This window comes from Mesoplodon densirostris, chromosome 13 (assembly GCF_025265405.1).
Source record: "Mesoplodon densirostris isolate mMesDen1 chromosome 13, mMesDen1 primary haplotype, whole genome shotgun sequence".
NCBI classification, from domain to species: domain Eukaryota; kingdom Metazoa; phylum Chordata; class Mammalia; order Artiodactyla; family Ziphiidae; genus Mesoplodon; species Mesoplodon densirostris.
The window spans coordinates 19253271-19272029 of NC_082673.1; positions in this window are offsets into that span (position 1 = coordinate 19253271).

Here is an 18759-nt window from a genome sequence, read left to right on the forward strand (position 1 = left end):
AATGAAGAGCAGTATCCACAGTAAATAGCAGTGGCACTGACATAAGATTGTTTACATTAAGAGGAAATTGATCAAATTTTTAAAATATTGAAAATAATTGGAACCAGATTTTTTGCTTAATTTCAAGGCCGAAGAAACTCACAGATTGGTCCTTTGTACCTACAAGGCCACTCAGAGGCTCCTACACTGAAATAACACCCAGGGGTTTACTGTTGAAGACAAGAATACCAAATATATAAAGGGAGAAAACAAAATTCCACCCTGTGTATGTTGCACATTGTCTGATAATACACAGAATGGAGGACACAGCATCACTTTAGTAAAATTGCCAGCGAAACATGTAAAATCTGAATCTAATCATGAGAAGACATCAGATAAATCAAACTTGAGAATAATTCTAAAAAATAACTGACCCATAATCTTCTCAGGTCAAAATCATGAAAGTCAAGGAAAAACTGAGAAATTAATTTGAATTGAAAGAGGCTAAAAGAAACGTGGCAACTAAAGGAAAAAGTGGTCCTAAGCAAATTAATTCCAGGATATTATTGGCAAAATTGAATGCTCTCTGCAGGTTAGAGGTATCAGTGTTTGTTGTATTGTGATTACATGAGAGAATAGTCCTGTTGTTAGGAAGTACATATTGAAGCATTTTTTTTTTTTTTTTTTTTTTTTTTTGCTGTACGCGGGCCTCTCACTGCCGCGGCCTCTCCCGTTGCGGAGCACAGGCTCCGGACACACAGGCTCCACGGCCATGGCTCGCGGGCCCAGCCGCTCCGCGGCATGCGGGACCCTCCGGGACCGGGGCACGAACCCGTGTCCCCCGCATCGGCAGGCGGACCCCCAACCACTGCGCCACCAGGGAAGCCCCATATTGAAGCATTTGAGTACTAGGGCATTATACTGGTAATTTACTCTCAAAGGATTCAGGAAATAATTTTTTTTGGTATTATTCTTGCAGTTTTAAAATAAATTTAAAATTATTTCAAAATAAAATAAAATCACGCAATATAAATATATATTTAATTATATTTAAGAAGAAACATGGTTATTTCTAAAACCTACCAAAATCAATGGTTATTTATATAATTGAAAAATCACTAAGGAAAGAAGCTAAGTTCTGAACTAAATGTTGAGGTAGAGAGATTTTTCACAAATATTTATTACTTTTAGTAATCAATTTAAACAATATTTGCCTGCATCAGGTAAATTAAACTTATTATTGATTAACAAAATAGAATCAATAAAATGCAATTTATAAAATCATATGTAAAATATTTAAAAAATAATTTAGCAGATAAAATTATAATGCATTCAATGAGAGGAATTCTATAGCTATGTGCTCATTATGTTAAGGAAAATTTACTGTTTTATGAAAGAAAGATAATATTTGTGAAAACTCACTCTTGAATAGGATAAAAACTCAAGACTTAAAAAAAAAAATCAATTTCCAGATAGAATTTTAGCTATACTTCTGTTGTACAGAGTTGCACTGAGCTCTGTCAGTGAAGCCTCTGATGAATGATCTTTTAGGACAGGGATAAATAGGGCTTGTTGAGTGTGAACCACTTTCGTGTTTTAGCCTTCTTTCCTCCTGATGATAACTCCTTGGCCTCTGAGACTTGGTTCTTCATCCCCTCTTCCACAGACTGTGAGCACAACTTGCAAGTTGGCTCAAGGAGACTTTTGAGTCCTGATTCCAGAGCAAATAAGATCGAATCTTTGGGGCTAGACTGCACTACTTCACTTCCCTGGTTTCATTCAAGGAAATTTTCCAAAAGTACTTTCTTAATCGTGTATCTTAAGGTTAGCAAACTGCTGCCTCCTCTGTGTTTTTGTATGGCCAGTGAGTTAAGAATGGTTTTCACAGGTTGCATTAGTCAGCTAGAGCTGCTTTAACAAAATATTACAGAGAGGGTAGCTTAAAGAACAGAAATTTATTTTCTCACATTTCTGGAGGCTAGAATTCTAATATCAAGGTGTTGGTAATGTTGGTTTCTGGTGAGGACTCACTTCTTGGCTTGCAGATGCCTTTTTGCTCACATGGTCTTTCTTATGTGCTCGCACATCCCTGCTTTCTCCCCCTCTTCTTATAAGGACACCAGTTCTACCGGATTAAGGTCCCATTCTTATGATCTCACTTAGCCTTTATTATATGCTTATAAACCCCATCTCCAAATACAGTCACTTTGGAGATTATGGTTTCAACATAAGAACTCTGAGGAGACACAATTCAGTACACAAATGAGCACAACTGATAACACAAATGAAAATCTACAGTCAACTTGATGATAGGGAACACTGACCTTGAACCCTAATTAAGCAAAATGTTGTCTCCTCAAGAACGAATTTTATTCTTTTCATTAGTAGACTTTTACTCCAAAAAGGAAACAGTACTCAATTATTATTTTTTATTCTGAATTTTTTCAGTAAAATTTCTGTGGAATTTGTTTTCTATCTTTTTACAAAGGTACCTATATTATGTTTTTGGTTCTGCCGCTTGGCCTGCAAAGCCTAAAATACTTACTACTTGTTCCTTGACTGAAAAAGTTTCTCCACCTCCAAAGTGGCCCAAGCAAGGTTGACTGATTCATTTTTAGTCTTCAAGCCTTTGTCTAAATTACAGACATCTGCGCAGTTAAACATTTGCTGCTTCTGATCTCTAAGTATTTGCTATAATTTCCTATTTTGCTTTAGCTCTCTTCCCACAGAGATCTATCTCTTCCCATGAGCTTGTTTTTTAGACTCTCCTGAACTGTTTTGACAAGCATGACATTAGCTTGTGTAAAGCCCAGTTCTGTTGTAAATGTTTTAGGATTATAAGGGTGTTACGAAAAAAGAAAAAAAAAATCCACAGACTCAATTTATCAAGGGAATTTTCTCACAGTTAGCTCGAGGGGCCCCCAGTTTCCTAAATGCCTTCAGTATTAGGAATGTGTAATCCAGATCTGGGTGCCAGGCGCACATAGGAGGGACTGGAGCATTATGAAGACATTGTATTAGCATTGAATTGTTTAACTCTGGATTCTTCACTGTGTGAGAAAAATAACCCACAATTATTTGGATAAGCCACTATTGGATTTTGTTAATGCAGGGACCTTGTTGGAATTGTGAAAAGGGGGAAAAATTGGGTAGGGTACAGTTATGTGAAAGGTGTCTGGAGTATATTCTGGGGAGCCAAATGTTGACTGTAGAGCACATTTATTGTTTACCTTTCAGTCTGCTCTCTTTGAAAAATACTGGTCCCATCTGAGACATTACTCTCCTTCCCATCATCACATATCCAACTTCAAAATTTCAGAATAAAAGCCACCATTTCTTAAATAATATGCTTCCAAACTCATGGTGATTAGTGGAAGCATGAGCCATGGAAACATAAGATAATATTCATAATACCTCCCATATCTAGTCTTAGTAATTGGCTCAGAATGAGCAAGTGAGTCAAGCTGGGCAATCCACACTCCTTCCTGATAATTTTCAGATTGGAGTTGAGAGAAGGAAGAGCCCTTTCCTCTCCTGTTAGAAGTCTGAGGATATTAACTTTGAACTCCATAATTCTGTGAGGAGGGGATATTGAATTTAATGCAGTGAGGGAACAAGAGATGAGAGACATTGAGAATTTACTGCGAATGAGTCCATGGACCCATTTCTCTCTGCTCGTATTGTGGCTACATGAGCCAATGAATCCTCTATTTGCTTAAGTTATATCAAGTTTTATATGTTTCATTTGCAGTCTAAAGAGTTTTGATGCTATAAGGTAGAGGCACCAGGTTTTATTTCTGACTATTTAAAACACAGACTAACTTCAGATTTGTGGTACTTATACTTTATTATCTAAGCCTTAGTGTGGTTATCCTCCTATTAACTGATTTGTTACCTTTTGACAGAAATGTGTAAATTAAAGTTATGATGTTATTTAAAAATGCCCCACTTTGAAATCACAGCCAATTAGTTAACAAATTTAAATTCATTATAGAACTCAGACACAGTTGTGACTAATAGTATTTTCTGTAAACTTATAGTCAGTACCTGTGATGGCTTTGAAAATTAATATTTCTCCTTCCACTATTGGATTTCTGTTTAATCAAGGTTTTAAACAGCCAGTCTGGCTATACTTAATAAACATAATTAATTAAGTTTCCCAAAATGGTTTGTGCCTTTTTCTCTTTTAAATAAAGCTAAGAGTAGAGTTCTTAAAAAAGATTTTACTTTCCCATTGTTGTTGTTATAAATCAGAGTTTCTTAAACGTCAGCAACAATAAAAACAATCAAACAAAAACCTTTAAAAAGAAAACATCTTTGGATACCCAATATTGGATGGAATAATTTTTTTAATAATATGTACATAATATTATAACTAGTTACTACACATTGATTTATGCACAAGTTTTGTATCATAGCACACTTAAAGTCAACAAAACCATAACACTTATAACATTCATAGTATGATATTTTAATGTAATGAATCATATGCTCTTTAAGAAAAAACAGATAACTATCAAGAACTAATATATGACACAGCTATTGATTCTTTTGTCTTGAGTATCCTGCACTTGTGCTATTATTGACTCAGTTTTCCCACCATTCTTATCTCTCTGAACCATAAAATCTTTATTTATACAGTACATGAAATCATTTTGATTTCATTTGGCACAAAACTGTTCTACATATTAAGTTTATCTCTATTTTCTTGTCATTAGACTAGTAATACATAAGTAAAACATGGTGGCATTCTCATGCGGTTAAAGATTTATTAAGAAACTAGTTTATTCTATAAAGGTGTACATTGATTATGAATTATACTTGAAAAAATATTTTTCTCCATAGTTGTAAAGAAAGTTCAAAAAGGTGCAAACACAGCTTTGAGACTGTTATTGCCATTTAGAATTTAGAACAATCTAAGATAATTGAATGTGAAGCATTTTAAGGAGGTGATTACTCTGTACCCACATTACAAACACGAATGAAAAGGTATCGTTCATAAAATAATAACAAATAAGTTGTATATTATTTTTAGATGACTAGCAACACAAGAGCAAACAAACTATGTTTCTGGACATAATTATGTAACTGAGACTGGAATTAGCTTTTCTGTAAATAAGTAGAAACTTGAAAAAATACAGAATAAAATTGTTTTCAGACATTGTACAAAAACAGCACGGTAACAAGATCTATCTATATATGATAGAAGGGAAGTAAACAAGATAAGCCCTACAGTTGCCCTAAATTTCTGGGTAGGGGAACTTTCCACATTGCAGTACGTGAAGGGTTATTACAAAAAAGTCATGCTGGTTTTACCAACATTGAAAAAAAATCTGGAAGTCTTATATATACTACCTGATTTCAACACTTACTATAAAGCTGTTGCAATCTATTGTGTGATATTAGTGTAAGAATACATCAGTGGATCATTGGAACCCAACAGAGAGTTCAGAAATAGAGCAAAGCACAAATATTCAATTAATTTTTAAAAAGAATGTCTTCATTCTTAAAGAATCCTTTCATTGGATATAGAATTTTGATTAGTATTTATTTTATTTCAGCACTTTAAAGGGGTTGCTCCATTGTCTTCTAGCCTTTGTGATTTCTGATGAGAAGTTTGCTAGTATTCAATTTGTTGTTCTTCTCTATGTAATTAGTGTGTCACTTTTCTGTGACTGCTTTCAAGATTTTCAGCAGGTTAACTATGATGATCTTAGGTATGGTTCTCTTTGACTTTATCATATTTGGGATTCCTAAGTTTCTTGAACCTGTAAATGTATGTATTTCATTAAATTTTGGAAGTTTTCAGACATTTTTTCAAAAATTTTTTTCTGCCCATTTCTCTTTCCTCCTTAGAAAAACTTTAATTGCTCATATAATTTGGCTTTTTGAGAAACTTCCACAAATCTCTGAGGATCTACTTGTTTGTTTTGTTTAATCTCCTTTCCTCTTGGTTCTTCAGATTGTATATTTGATTGATCTGTCTTTATTAACTCTTCCCTCTATCATTTCCCATTTTGCTATTGAGACTATTCAGTGAATTTACTTTTGATATTGTATATTTTAATTCTAAAGTTTATATTTGGTTTTTTTAAAATAGTTTACATGTTTTGTTAAGACTTTATGTATTTTCATTTATAATGAGTACATTTGTTTTTACCTCATATTGACCTAAAACAAATAGATTGTGGGATATTTCCCCAGCAAAGGTACGTTTATTCAGGATGAGTAGAAAATTGCAATTTAGGATCTGCAACCATGATGAGCCACATGCAAGGGAAAGAGAATTCTTTTATAGAAGAGAAAAGGTAGTTGGGAAGGCTATAGTAAACAAAGAGTTCATGAATATTCATTGGCTGAGTCCTTGCTAAGAAAGAAGAGTCTTTCTCCCTGTTGGCTTTGCTGTGGTCACAGGGTGTGAGAGCTCCCTCTTCTGGCCTACCAACTCTATATAATTGAAGTGTCTATGTATTAATATTTTTTTTTGCCCTTCCCCCTTTTGATTAAGATAGTTCTGTGAATCATCATTAATGAAGTGCCAGGTTTTCCAGTTTCAGAGGATTTTTGTCCCTCAATGCCAGGAGGAAGCTTTCCTGGGTGTAGCGTCTCACATCAGAGGCGAAGTGCACAGATTGGAAACCTATTAAGGCCACGTTTGAGTAACAAGGAGGAGTAGGAGGGAGAACTGTCAGGTACTTTTTATCTAAAGTCCAGATATTATCAAGATAATAGACATTGCAGATCATCTGAAGTGCTATGTCATCATCAAAGATTTGGGAAATATTTACTTTCAGGTCATCAGATGATGTGCAGTTTCAGTCAGGGTTCAGTTTTCTTTAGCTGTGTCACTTGCATCCAAGAGTATATTCTTTGGAGTCTGGTGGTACAAAGGTTGGTTAGCAGTACCTGACATGGGCCTCTCCAGTGAGGTTGAAGAGAGTTCTTCTGGACGCATCTTTTTTAATCTCCAGGTTTTAAGGTCTTCAACTTCCAAGAAAGCACTGTGAAGAGGTTGCTCTACCAAGACATGTTTATTTTTTAATAGAAGCAGTGAGGCCTTTGCAGAGTATCTCTCCTTTTATAAATTGTGGTTCAATAAAAGCAGAAGCCAAGTGCATTGGGTGTCTTGTAACTATCTCAAAGGGTGAGAATTTATGAATTTCCAAAGAGGAGGTGGATGTAAGATTTAGAAGGACCAACAGCAATGCTTTTGTCCAAGATGTTTGGAGGGCCTCTACAAATTTTGCCAATTGAGTCTTAATGCTGTTAGTGCATTCAACTAAACCAAAGGAATGAGAGTCATAAGCACAGTGAAAGTGTCATAAAACCAGCTAAACAACATGGATTTGTCAAAGATTTACTGGCCAGTAAAATGGGTTCCTTGATCACTATGAATTTTGAGAGGAGTTCCCCAGGTAGGTGTAATCTTTTTCAAAGGAACTTTAGTCATAGAAGAGAAAGTAGCCTGTCTGCAAGGGAAACTTGCAGTCCAGTGTGAAAACATGAAGACCATGACTAAAATATATACCTATGAGATGGAGGAATTTGTATGAAATCCATTTGCCATATCTTGGATGGTCCATTAGATAGTTTAAAGTGTCTGGGAACAGTACAAACAGGCTTTCTTGGTTTGTATTTCAGACAATTGGGACAAATGAGGTAGGCAGGTTTTGCAGGCTTATTAGTTTCCTTATCAATATTGATTAATGAAGGCTATCATTTTGTCAGTAGACCAATGGTTTAATGCATATACGGTGGTGAAGAGTGGGAGTTTTATTTTTTTTTATTTTATTTTTTTTGCTATTTGTCTTTTTATTGTATTTCATTTTAATTTTTTATTAGTTTCTGCTTTATAACAAAGTGAATCAGTCATACATATACATCTGTTCCCACATCCCTTCCCTCATGCATCTCCCTCCCTCCCACCCTCCCCATCCCACCCCTCCAGGCGGTCACAAAGCACCGAGCTGATCTCCCTGTGCTCTGCGGCTGCTTCCCACTATCTATCTACCTTACGTTTGGTAGTGTATATATGTCCATGCCTCTCTTTCGCTTTGTCACAGCTTACCCTTCCCCCTCCCCATATCCTCAAGTCCATTCTCAAGTAGGTTTGTGTCTTTATTCCCATTTTACCCCTAGGTTCTTCATGACTTTTTTTTTTTAAATTCCGTATATATGTGTTAGCATACGGTATTTGTCTTTCTCTTTCTGACTTACTTCACTCTGTATGACAGACTCTAGGTCTATCCACCTCATTACAAATAGCTCAGTTTCATCTCTTTTTATGGCTGAGTAATATTCCATTGTATATATGTGCCACATCTTCTTTATCCATTCATCCGATGATGGACACTTAGGTTGTTTCCAGCTCCGGGCTATTGTGAATAGAACTGCAATGAACATTTTGGTACATGTGTCTTTTTGAATTATGGTTTTCTCAGGGTATATGCCTAGTAGTGGGATTGCTGGGTCATATGGTAGTTCTATTTTTAGTTTTTTAAGGAACCTCCATACTGTTCTCCATAGTGGCTGTACCAATTCACATTCCCACCAGCAGTGCAAGAGTGTTCCCTTTTCTCCACACCCTCTCCAGCATTTATTGTTTCTAGATTTCTTGATGATGGCCATTCTGACTGGTGTGAGATGATATCTCATTATAGTTTTGATTTGCATTTCTCTAATGATTAATGATCTTGAGCATTCTTTCATATGTTTGTTGGCAGTCTGTATATCTTCTTTGGAGAAATGCCTATTTAAGTCTTCTGCCCATTTTTGGATTGGGTTGTTTGTGTTTTTGCTATTGAGGCTGCATGAGCTGTTTTTGAATTTTGGAGATTAATCCTTTGTCAGTTGCTTCATTTGCAAATATTTTCTCCCATTCTGAGGGTTGTCTTTTGGTCTTGTTTATGGTTTCCTTTGCTGTGCAGAAGCTTTGAAGTTTCATTAGGTCCCATTTGTTTATCTTTGTTTTTATTTCCATTTCTCTAGGAGGTGGGTCCAAAAGGATCTTGCTGTGATTTATGTCGTAGAGTGTTCTACCTATGTTTTCCTCTAAGAGTTTGATAGTTTCTGGCCTTACATTTAGGTCTTTAATCCATTTTGAGCTTATTTTTGTGTATGGTGTTAGAGAATGATCTAATCTCAAACTTTTACATGTCCCTGTCCAGTTTTCACAGCACCACTTATTGAAGAGGCTGTCCTTTCTCCACTGTACATTCCTGCCTCCTTTACCAAAGATAAGTTGGCCATATGTGCGTGGGTTTATCTCTGGGCTTTCTATCCTGATCCACTGATCTATCTTTCTGTTTTTATGCCAGTCCCACACTGTCTTAATTACTGTAGCTTTGTAGTATAGTCTGAAGTCAGGGAGCCTGATTCCTCCAGCTCCATTTTTCGTTCTCAAGATTGCTTTGGCTATTCGGGGTCTTTTGTTTTTCCAAACAAATTTTGAAATTTTTTGTTCTAATTCTGTGAAAAATGCCAGTGGTAGTTTGATAGGGATTGCATTGAATCTGTAGATTGCTTTGGGTAGTAGAGTCATTTTCACAATATTGATTCTTCCAATCCAGGAGCATGGTATATCTCTCCATCTATTTGTATCATCTTTAATTTCTTTCATCAGTGTTTTATAATTTTCTGCATACACGTCTTTTGTCTCCTTAGGTAGGTTTATTCCTAGATATTTTATTCTTTTTGCTGCAATGGTAAATGGGAGTGTTTTCTTGATTTCATTTTCAGATTTTTCATCATTAGTGTACAGGAATGCCAGAGATTTCTGTACATTAATTTTGTATCCTGCTACTTTACCAAATTCATTGATTAGCTCTAGTAGTTTTTCGGTAGCATCTTTAGGATTCTCTATGTATAGTACCATGTCATCTGCAAACAGTGACAGCTTTACTTCTTCTTTTCCAATTTGGATTCCTTTTATTTCCTTTTCTTCTCTGATTGCTGTGGCCAAAACTTCCAAAACTAGGTTGAATAAGAGTGGTGAGAGTGGGCAACCTTGTCTTGTTCCTGATCTTAGTGGAAATGGTTTCAGTTTTTCACCATTGAGGACAATGTTGGCTGTGGGTTTGTCATATATGGCCTTTATTATGTTGAGGAAAGTTCCCTCTATGCCTACCTTCTGCAGGGTTTTTATCATAAATGGGTGTTGAATTTTGTCGAAAGCTTTCTCTGCATCTATTGAGATGATCATATGGTTTTTCTCCTTCAATTTGTTAATATGGTGTATCACATTGATTGATTTGCGTATATTGAAGAATCCTTGCATTCCTGGAATAAACCCCACTTGATCATGGTGTATGATCCTTTTAATGTGCTGTTGGATTCTGTTTGTTAGTATTTTGTTGAGGATTTTTGCATCTATGTTCATCAGTGATATTGGCCTGTAGTTTTCTTTCTTTGTGACATCCTTGCCTGGTTTTGGTATCAAGGTGATGGTGGTCTCGTAGAATGAGTTTGGGAGTGTTCCTTCCTCTGATATTGTTTGGAAGAGTTTGAGAAGGATGGGTGTTAGCTCTTCTCTAAATGTTTGATAGAATTCGCCTGTGAAGCCATCTGGTCCTGGGCTTTTGTTTGATGGAAGATTTTTAATCACACTTTCAATTTCAGTGCTTGTGATTGGTCTATTCATATTTTCTATTTCTTCCTGAGTCAGTCTTGGCAGGTTGTGCATTTCTAAGAATTTGTCCATTTCTTCCAGGTTGTCCATTTTATTGGCATAGAGTTGCTTATAGTAATCTCTCATGATCTTTTGTATTTCTGCAGTGTCAGTTGTTACTTCTCCTTTTTCATTTCTAATTCTATTGACATGAGTCTTCTCCCTTCTTTTCCTGATGAGTCTGGCTAATGGTTTGTCAATTTTGTTTATCTTCTCAAAGAACCAGCTTTTAGTTTGGTTGATCTTTGCTATCGTTTCCTTCATTTCTTTTTCATTTATTTCTGATCTGATCTTTATGATTTCTTTCCTTCTGCTAACTTTGGGGGTTGTTTGTTCTTCTTTCTCTAATTGCTTTAGGTGCAGGGTCAGGTTCTTTACTCGAAATGTTTCCTGTTTCTTAAGGTGCGATTGTATTGCTATAAACTTCCCCCTTAGAACTGCTTTTGCTGCGTCCCATAGGTTTTGGGTCATCGTGTCTCCACTGTCATTTGTTTCTAGGTATTTTTTAATTTCCTCTTTGATTTCTTCAGTGATCACTTCATTATTGAGTAGTGTATTGTTTAGCCTCCATGTGTTTGTATTTTTTACAGATCTTTTCCTGTAATTGATGTCTAGTCTCATAGCATTGTGGTCGGAAAAGATACTTGATAAAATTTCAATTTTCTTAAATTTACCAAGGCTTGATTTGTGACCCAAGATATGATCTATCCTGGAGAATGTTCCATGAGCACTTGAGAAAAATGTGTATTCTGTTGTTTTTGGATGGAATGTCCTATAAATATCAACTAACTCCATCTTGTTTAATGTATCATTTAAAGCTTGTGTTTCCTTATTTATTTTCATTTTGGATGATCTGTCCATTGGTGAAAGTGGGGTGTTAAAGTCCCCTACTATGATTGTGTTACTGTCTATTTCCCCTTTTATGGCTGTTAGTATTTGCCTTATGTATTGAGATGCTCCTATGTTGGGTGCATAAATATTTACAATTGTTATATCTTCTTCTTGGATCGATCCCTTGATCGTTATGTAGTGTCCTTCTTTGTCTCTTCTAATAGTCTTTATTTTAAAGTCTATTTTGTCTGATATAAGAATTGCTACTCCAGCTTTCTTTTGATTTCCATTTGCATGGAATATCTTTTTCCATCCCCTTACTTTCAATCTGTATGTGTCTCTAGGTCTGACGTGGGTCTCTTGTAGACAGCATATATATGGGTCTTGTTTTTGTATCCATTCAGCCACTCTGTGTCTTTTGGTGGGAGCATTTAGTCCATTTACATTTAAGGTAATTATTGATATGTATGTTCCTATTCCCATTTCCTTAATTGCTTTGGGTTTGTTATTATAGGTATATTCCTTCTGTTGTGTTTCTTTCCTAGAGAAGTTCCTTTAGCATTTGTTGTAAAGCTATTTTGGTGGTGCTGAACTCTCTCAGCTTTTGCTTGTCTGTAAAGGTTTTAATTTCTCCATCAAATCTGAATGAGATCCTTGCTGGGTAGAGTAATCTTGGTTGCAGGTTTCTCTCCTTCATCACTTTAATTATGTCCTGCCACTCCCTTCTGGCTTGTAGAGTTTCTGCTGAGAGATCAGCTGTTAACCTGATGGGGATTCCCTTGTGTGTTATTTGTTGTTTTTTCCCTTGCTGCTTTTAATATGATTTCTTTGTGTTTAATTTTTGACAGTTTGATTAATATGTGTCTTGGCGTATTTCTCCTTGGATTTATTCTGTATGGGACTCTCTGTTCCTCCTGGACTTGATTAACTGTTTCCTTTCCCATATTAGGGAAGTTTTCAACTATAATCTCTTGAAATATTTTCTCAGTCCCTTTCTTTTTCTCTTCTTCTTCTGGAACCCCTATAATTCGAATGTTGGTGCGTTTAATGTTGTCCCAGAGGTCTCTGAGACTGTCCTCTGTTCTTTTCATTCTTTTTTCTTTATTTTGCTCTGCAGCAGTTATTTCCACTATTTTATCTTCCACCTCACTTATCCGTTCTTCTGCCTCAGTTATTCTGCTATTGATCCCATCTAGAGTATTTTTCATTTCATTTATTGTGTTTTTAATCGATGCTTGATTCATCTTTAGTTCTTCTAGGTCCTTGTTAACTGTTTCTTGCATTTTGTCTATTCTATTTCCAAGATTATGGATCTTGGAAATAGAATCTTGGATCAGCTTTACTATCATTATTCTGAATTCTTTTTCAGGTAGACTGCCTATTACCTCTTCATTTGTTAGGTCTGGTAGGTTTTAATCTTGCTCCTTCACCTGCTGTGTGTTTTTCTGTCTTCTCATTTTGCTTATGTTACTGTGTTTGGGGTCTCCTTTTTGCAGGCTGCAGGTTCGTAGTTCCCGTTGTTTTTGGTGTCTGTCCCCAGTGGCTAAGGTTGTTTCAGTAGGTTGTGTAGGCTTCCTGGTAGGGGGGACTAATGCCTGTGTTCTGGTGGTTGAGGCTCGATCTTGTCTTTCTGGTGGACAGGTCCACGTCTGGTGGTGTGTTTTGGGGTGACTATGGCCTTATTATGTTTTTAGGTAGCCTCTCTGCTAATGGGTGGGGTTGTGTTCCTGCCTTGCTAGTTGCTTGGCATAGGGTGACCAGCACTGTAGCTTGCTGGTCGTTGACTGAAGCTGGGTGCTGGTGTTGAGATGGAGATCTCTGGGAGATTTTCGCTGCTTGATAGTATGTGGAGCTGGGAGGTCTCTTGTGGACCCATGTCCTGAAGTTGGCTCTCCCACTTCAGAGGCACAGTACTGACTCCTGGCTGCAGCACCAAGAGCCTTTCATCCAGCCGGCTCAGAATAACAGGGAGAAAAAGTAGAAAGAAAGAATTAGTAGAAGAAAGAAAGAGAGAGGGAAAGAAAGGAAGAAGGGAAGAAAGGAAGGAAGGACGGAAGAAAGAAAGAAAGGAGGGAGGGAGGGAGGAAGGATGGAAAGAAAGAAGGAAAGAAAGGAGGGAGGGAGGGAGGAATGAAAGCAAAAGGAAGAGTGAATGGAAGAAGGGAGGGAGGGAGGAAGGAAAGAAAGAAAGAAAGACAGGAGGGAGGGAGGGAGGAAGGAAAGAAAAAGAAAGTGGAAAGAAGAAGGGTGGGAGGGAGGGAGGAAAGAAAAAGAAAGAAGGAAAGGAGGAGCGGAGGGAGGGAGGGAGGAAGGGAAGGTAGGAAAAAAAGAAAGAGCAGGTAAAGTAAAATAGAATAAAGTATGAAATATAGTAGCGTTATTAAAATTAAAAAGTAATTATTGAAAAAAAAAAAAACGGACCGATAGAACCCTGGGACATATGGTGGAAGCAAAGCTATACAGAGAGAATCTTACACAGGAGATTACACATACACATTCACAAAAAGAGAGCAGGGGGAAAAATCAAAAATCTTGCTCTCCAAGTCCACCTCCTCAATTTGGGATAATTCGTTGTAAAAAAGAGGAAAAGGGCGAGAAGTCTGAAATCTTGCTCTCTAAGTCCACCTCCTTAATTTGGGATAATTTGTTGTAAAAAGAGGAAAAGGGGGGAAAGTCTTAAATCTTGTCCTCAAAGTCCACTTCCTCAATTTGGGATGATTCGCTGTCCATTCATGCACTCCACAGACGCAGGGCACATCAAATGGACCGTGGAGCTTTAATCCGCTGCCTCCGAGGCCGCACAGAGAGATTTCCCTGTCTCTTCTCTGCTCTCACAGCTCCCGGGTCTCAGCCTTGGACCTGGCCCCGCCTCTGCGCGTAGGTCGCCGGAGGGCGTCCGTTCTTCGCTCAGACAGGACGGGTTTAAAGGAGCCGCAGATTCGGGGGCTCTGGCTCACTCAGGCAGAGGGGAGGGAGGGGCGCGCAGTGTGGGGCGGGCCTGCGGCGGCAGAGGCCGGCGTGACGTTGCAGCAGCCCGTGGCGCTCCGTGCGCTTTCCCGGGAAAGCCGTCCCCGGGTCCCGGGATCCCGGCAGTGGCGGGGTGCACAGGCCCCCCGGAAGGCGGGGCGGACAGTGACCCGCGCTCGCACACAGGCCCCGCGGCGGCGGCGGCGGCGGCAGCCCCAGCGTCCCACGCCTGTCTCCGAGGTCCGCGCCTTACCCGCGGCTCGCGCCTGTCTCCGGCGCTTCCCCAAGCAGCCCTCTTAATGCCCTCTCCTCGCGCACCAGGAAACAAAAGGGAAAAAAGTCTCTTGCCTCTTCGGCAGCTCCAGACCCTTTCCCCAGACTCCCTCCGGGCTAGCCGTGGTGCACTAACCCCTTCAGGCTCTCTTCCTGCCGCCAGCCCCAGTCCTCTCCCTGCGCTCCGACTGAAAGCCGATACCCGAGCCTCAGCTCCCAGCCCCGCCCGCCCCGGCGGCAGAGCAGACAAGCCTCTCGGGCTGGTGTGTGCCTGAGGGCACAGATCCTCTGTGCCAGAATCTCTCCGCTTTGCCCTCCGCACCCCTGTTGCTGTGCTCTCCTCCCCTACTCCGAAGCTTTCCCCCTCCGCCACCTGCAGTCTCTGCCCGCGAAGGGGCTTGTAGTGTGTAGAAACCTTCCCTCCTTCACAGCTCCCTCCCACTGGTGCAGGTCCCGTCCCTATCCTATTGTCTCTGTTTATTCTTTTTTTCTTTTGCCCTACCCAGGTATGTGGGGAGTTTCTTGCCTTTTGGGGGGTCTGAGGTCTTCTGTCAGCGTTCAGAAAGTGTTCTGTAGGAGTTGTTCCACGTGTAGATGAATTTCTGATGTATCTGTGGGGAGGAAGGTGATCTCCGCGTCTTTCTCTTCCGCCATCTTCCTCCGGGGCCCCGAGTGGGAGTTTTAGAGTCTCCGGTAGGGCTGGGTTATTTGGTCCAAACCAGAGCTTTCTCTTTTTATTAAACCAACAATTATTGAATTTCCAATGTTGTTTTTCCCTTTTGGGGGCCAATTGTTGGGCCTCTCTAGCCAGTTTTTCTAAGTTATCATTTGGGGAAATATCCCTTTGTACTGTGACAGAGGTTTGGCTGCTATTGGTCCCATTAAGGGCAGCATTCCTTGCAAAAGTGTCAACAAGATGATTTCCCTTAGCTTCCAGAAAGTCAAGTTTATAAAGCCCTGAAATCTTAGTAATAGCTGAAGTGGTAGGAAAAAGTGTTGCATTCAATAATTCCTGAACATAGAAGACATTATTTATTTTATTTCTGCTGGAAGTGAGGAAGCTATGTTGCTTCTACAGCATTCCAAAATCATGACTACTTCAAGAGCATATCTACTATCAATATAAATATTGCAGTTTTGTCCTTGCCTAAAGCATAAGCCTGCATAAGAGTATATAATTCAGCCTTTTGGGCTGAAGTAACAATAGGTAAAGATACTGCTTCGACAACATCAAAAGGAGTTGCCATAGCATACCCAGCACAATATTTTCCACCCCCATCTATTAAATAAGAACCATCAATGAACTATAAGAAGTCAGTGTTACTCAGAGGTATTTCCTGTAGATCATCATGAAGGGTCGGGAGGTGATCCATCAGGATTAAGCAGTCACAAGGCACTTCACTGGTGACTGAGAGGAGAAAAATATCAGGTTTAAGGTTATTACAATATAAAGGAATTATGTGAGAACCAGTTAACAAAAGGACTTCATAGAAGATGAGGCAGCCAACTGAGAAATGTTGAGTGTGATGAGAATTCATTAGGGCTTCTATTGCATATGGTACAAAAATTGTTAAAGGCAGTCCCACAATAATTTTCTTGGCAGTTTTAAACAAAAGAGCCATGGCTGTAATGACTCTAAAACAGGGGGAGTATCCACGTGCCACAGAGGTCAGTTGCTGGCTATAATACCCTAATGGTGGCCTCTGTGTTTTGGGACAAGTACCCCAAGGGCATTCTATTCCTTTTCATATACAAAAAGGAAAAAGGGAATCTAATAATTGAAATGCCCAAGGGCAGAGGTGTTTATAAGTTCTCCTTTAAGGCCTTAAAAGCCATGTCATCTGTTTTTTCCCATAAAATTGGGTCAGGGTTGTTGTTTAGTAAAGCATACAGAGGTTTGGCCATAAGAGAGACGTTTGGAATCCAACTTTAGCAGTAACCAACTGGCCGAGGAAAACCTCACAGTTGGCACTTAGTTTTAGGTTTTGGGAAACTTAGGACACCATGAAGTCCAACTGGATCTAGGTGTAGCCCTTGTTCTGATATCAGATGCCCTAAATATTGAGCCTGGGTTTGAGCAAACTAATTTTTCTTTGGTGACTTTACTTCCCTTTAAGACTAAAATCTTTAGCAAATGGATGTTGTCTTTCTGTAAGGAGGCTTGAGGAAAGAGCAAAGAAGCAAATAGTTCACATACTGTAGCAAAGTAGAACCCTTAGGGAACTTCATGTCATCCAAATCAGCCTTTAGGATTTGTGAGAAATAAGAAAGAATCTCAGTAAAACCCTGAGACATTGCTGCCTAGGTGAATTGTTTTTCTTCCCAAGTGAAGGCAAAAAGGTATTGGCTAGCTTTATCAACTAAAAAACGTATAACTCAATTACAGTGAAGAATTTACTTTTGGTGAGAATGGATGTTAGCAACATATGAAGGTTAGGGACAACAGGGTATGGAAGGATAACAATGTTGTTTATTGCTCAGAGGTCCTGGACACAACCCTCCATCCTTAGCTCTTAGGTTTTCTCACCAGTAAAATAGGAGTATTACAGTTATTAATGCAAAGGATAATTAGGTCTTAATTCTTGTAATCTTCTATTATCAGCCTTAGGCCTCTAAGGGCTTCTTTACTTGCAGGATATTGATTAATTCTGGGAAGAGATTATAGAGGATTTATTTGAATCTTTATGGGACATGCACTATGAATTTTGCCAATATCAGTTAGATATTTTGCCCATTAGGAGGATGGTAGCTGATTCAATAAGAACAAATGATCAGTGTTTCAAGAATCAGCTCTTGTACAGTCAGAGACAAAACAAATAAAAGATGTCAAAGGGTCATTTAATCCACCTGGTTGGTTATTTTGTGACTACTATCAAATTCCAAAAACTTTTCCCCCTTTTGGGATAAAGAAATTTCAGCATGATACTCTTCTATGGAGCCTCAGCCTAGTAAATGGATGTGTCAGAGGAACTAAGGAGAAAAGTGTGTGTATCTCTCAAAGGGCCTAAACAAAAGGAGATAGGTTAAGAGACAGGAACCTCTTCAAATTCATTAGAGATCCCACTATGTGCACCATTTTAGTACTCTGAGGTGGGGGCTGCTTTATAATAGGTTGAACACTGACAGTATGGTTTCAGGTCAGTTAGGACTGGAAGAAATTCATCCCCAATCTGGAGAAATGTTTCTCCAATCTGATTAAGAGGGAGGATTGGAAAGAGCCCCTGTAGTTTCTCAGAGCCCCATCATTGAGAATTGGGAGGACAGAGAAAAGGCTGATTTGAGGGCTGAAAGTGCCTGAGGCACTTAAATTTGTAACAGTTTTCTTTTCTAATGTCCTGGCTCTTTGCAATAATAGCAGAAACTTGGAGGGTTTTGATTTAATTTAGGAGCTTTCAATAGCTAGAGATGAGTGATTAAGAATTTTAGCAGTCTTCCTTTTAGGTGACTCATCCAGAGTGTGAGAGAACTGGTTTGCCAGGTTAACTAAATTCAGAGTGGACAGAGTCTCCCATTCTATCCTGGTTCTTTTTACTGAAGGGAAAGCTCCTGATTCAGCCCATTAATAAAAACAGAGTTTTAGAAAACTACCCAGGTGGAACATCTGAAGGAAAACCAGAATTTTCTTTAAAAAATAATCTGAAGTTGGTTGTAATAGTCATGAACAGGTTCATCAGATTTTTGTATGCAAGACTGAATTTTGTTCCAATCAACAGGGCTGGAAAAACCCTAGGAATTAATTGCCTGATGAAGTTATCTAGTGATTTCTCAAAACTGATCATTTAATAAGTGAGTGGGCTGGTCCCCCAGTTGTAATTCTAGAGACCTTTCAGGATTTTTCCCATTAGTGGTTTTCATTGAATACTGGACCTGACCTTCACTGACAAGCATATGAACTAACTAATGTAAGCTTGGAGAAACCAGGTTGATAAATTTGAATGACTGTATTACATTCCTCAGAAAATCTGTGAGGATCTTTGGTTACTTTGGAAAAATCTTTGACTATGGCTTGCTTTAGTCCAGGAAATGTAAGAAATTAAGGGTAT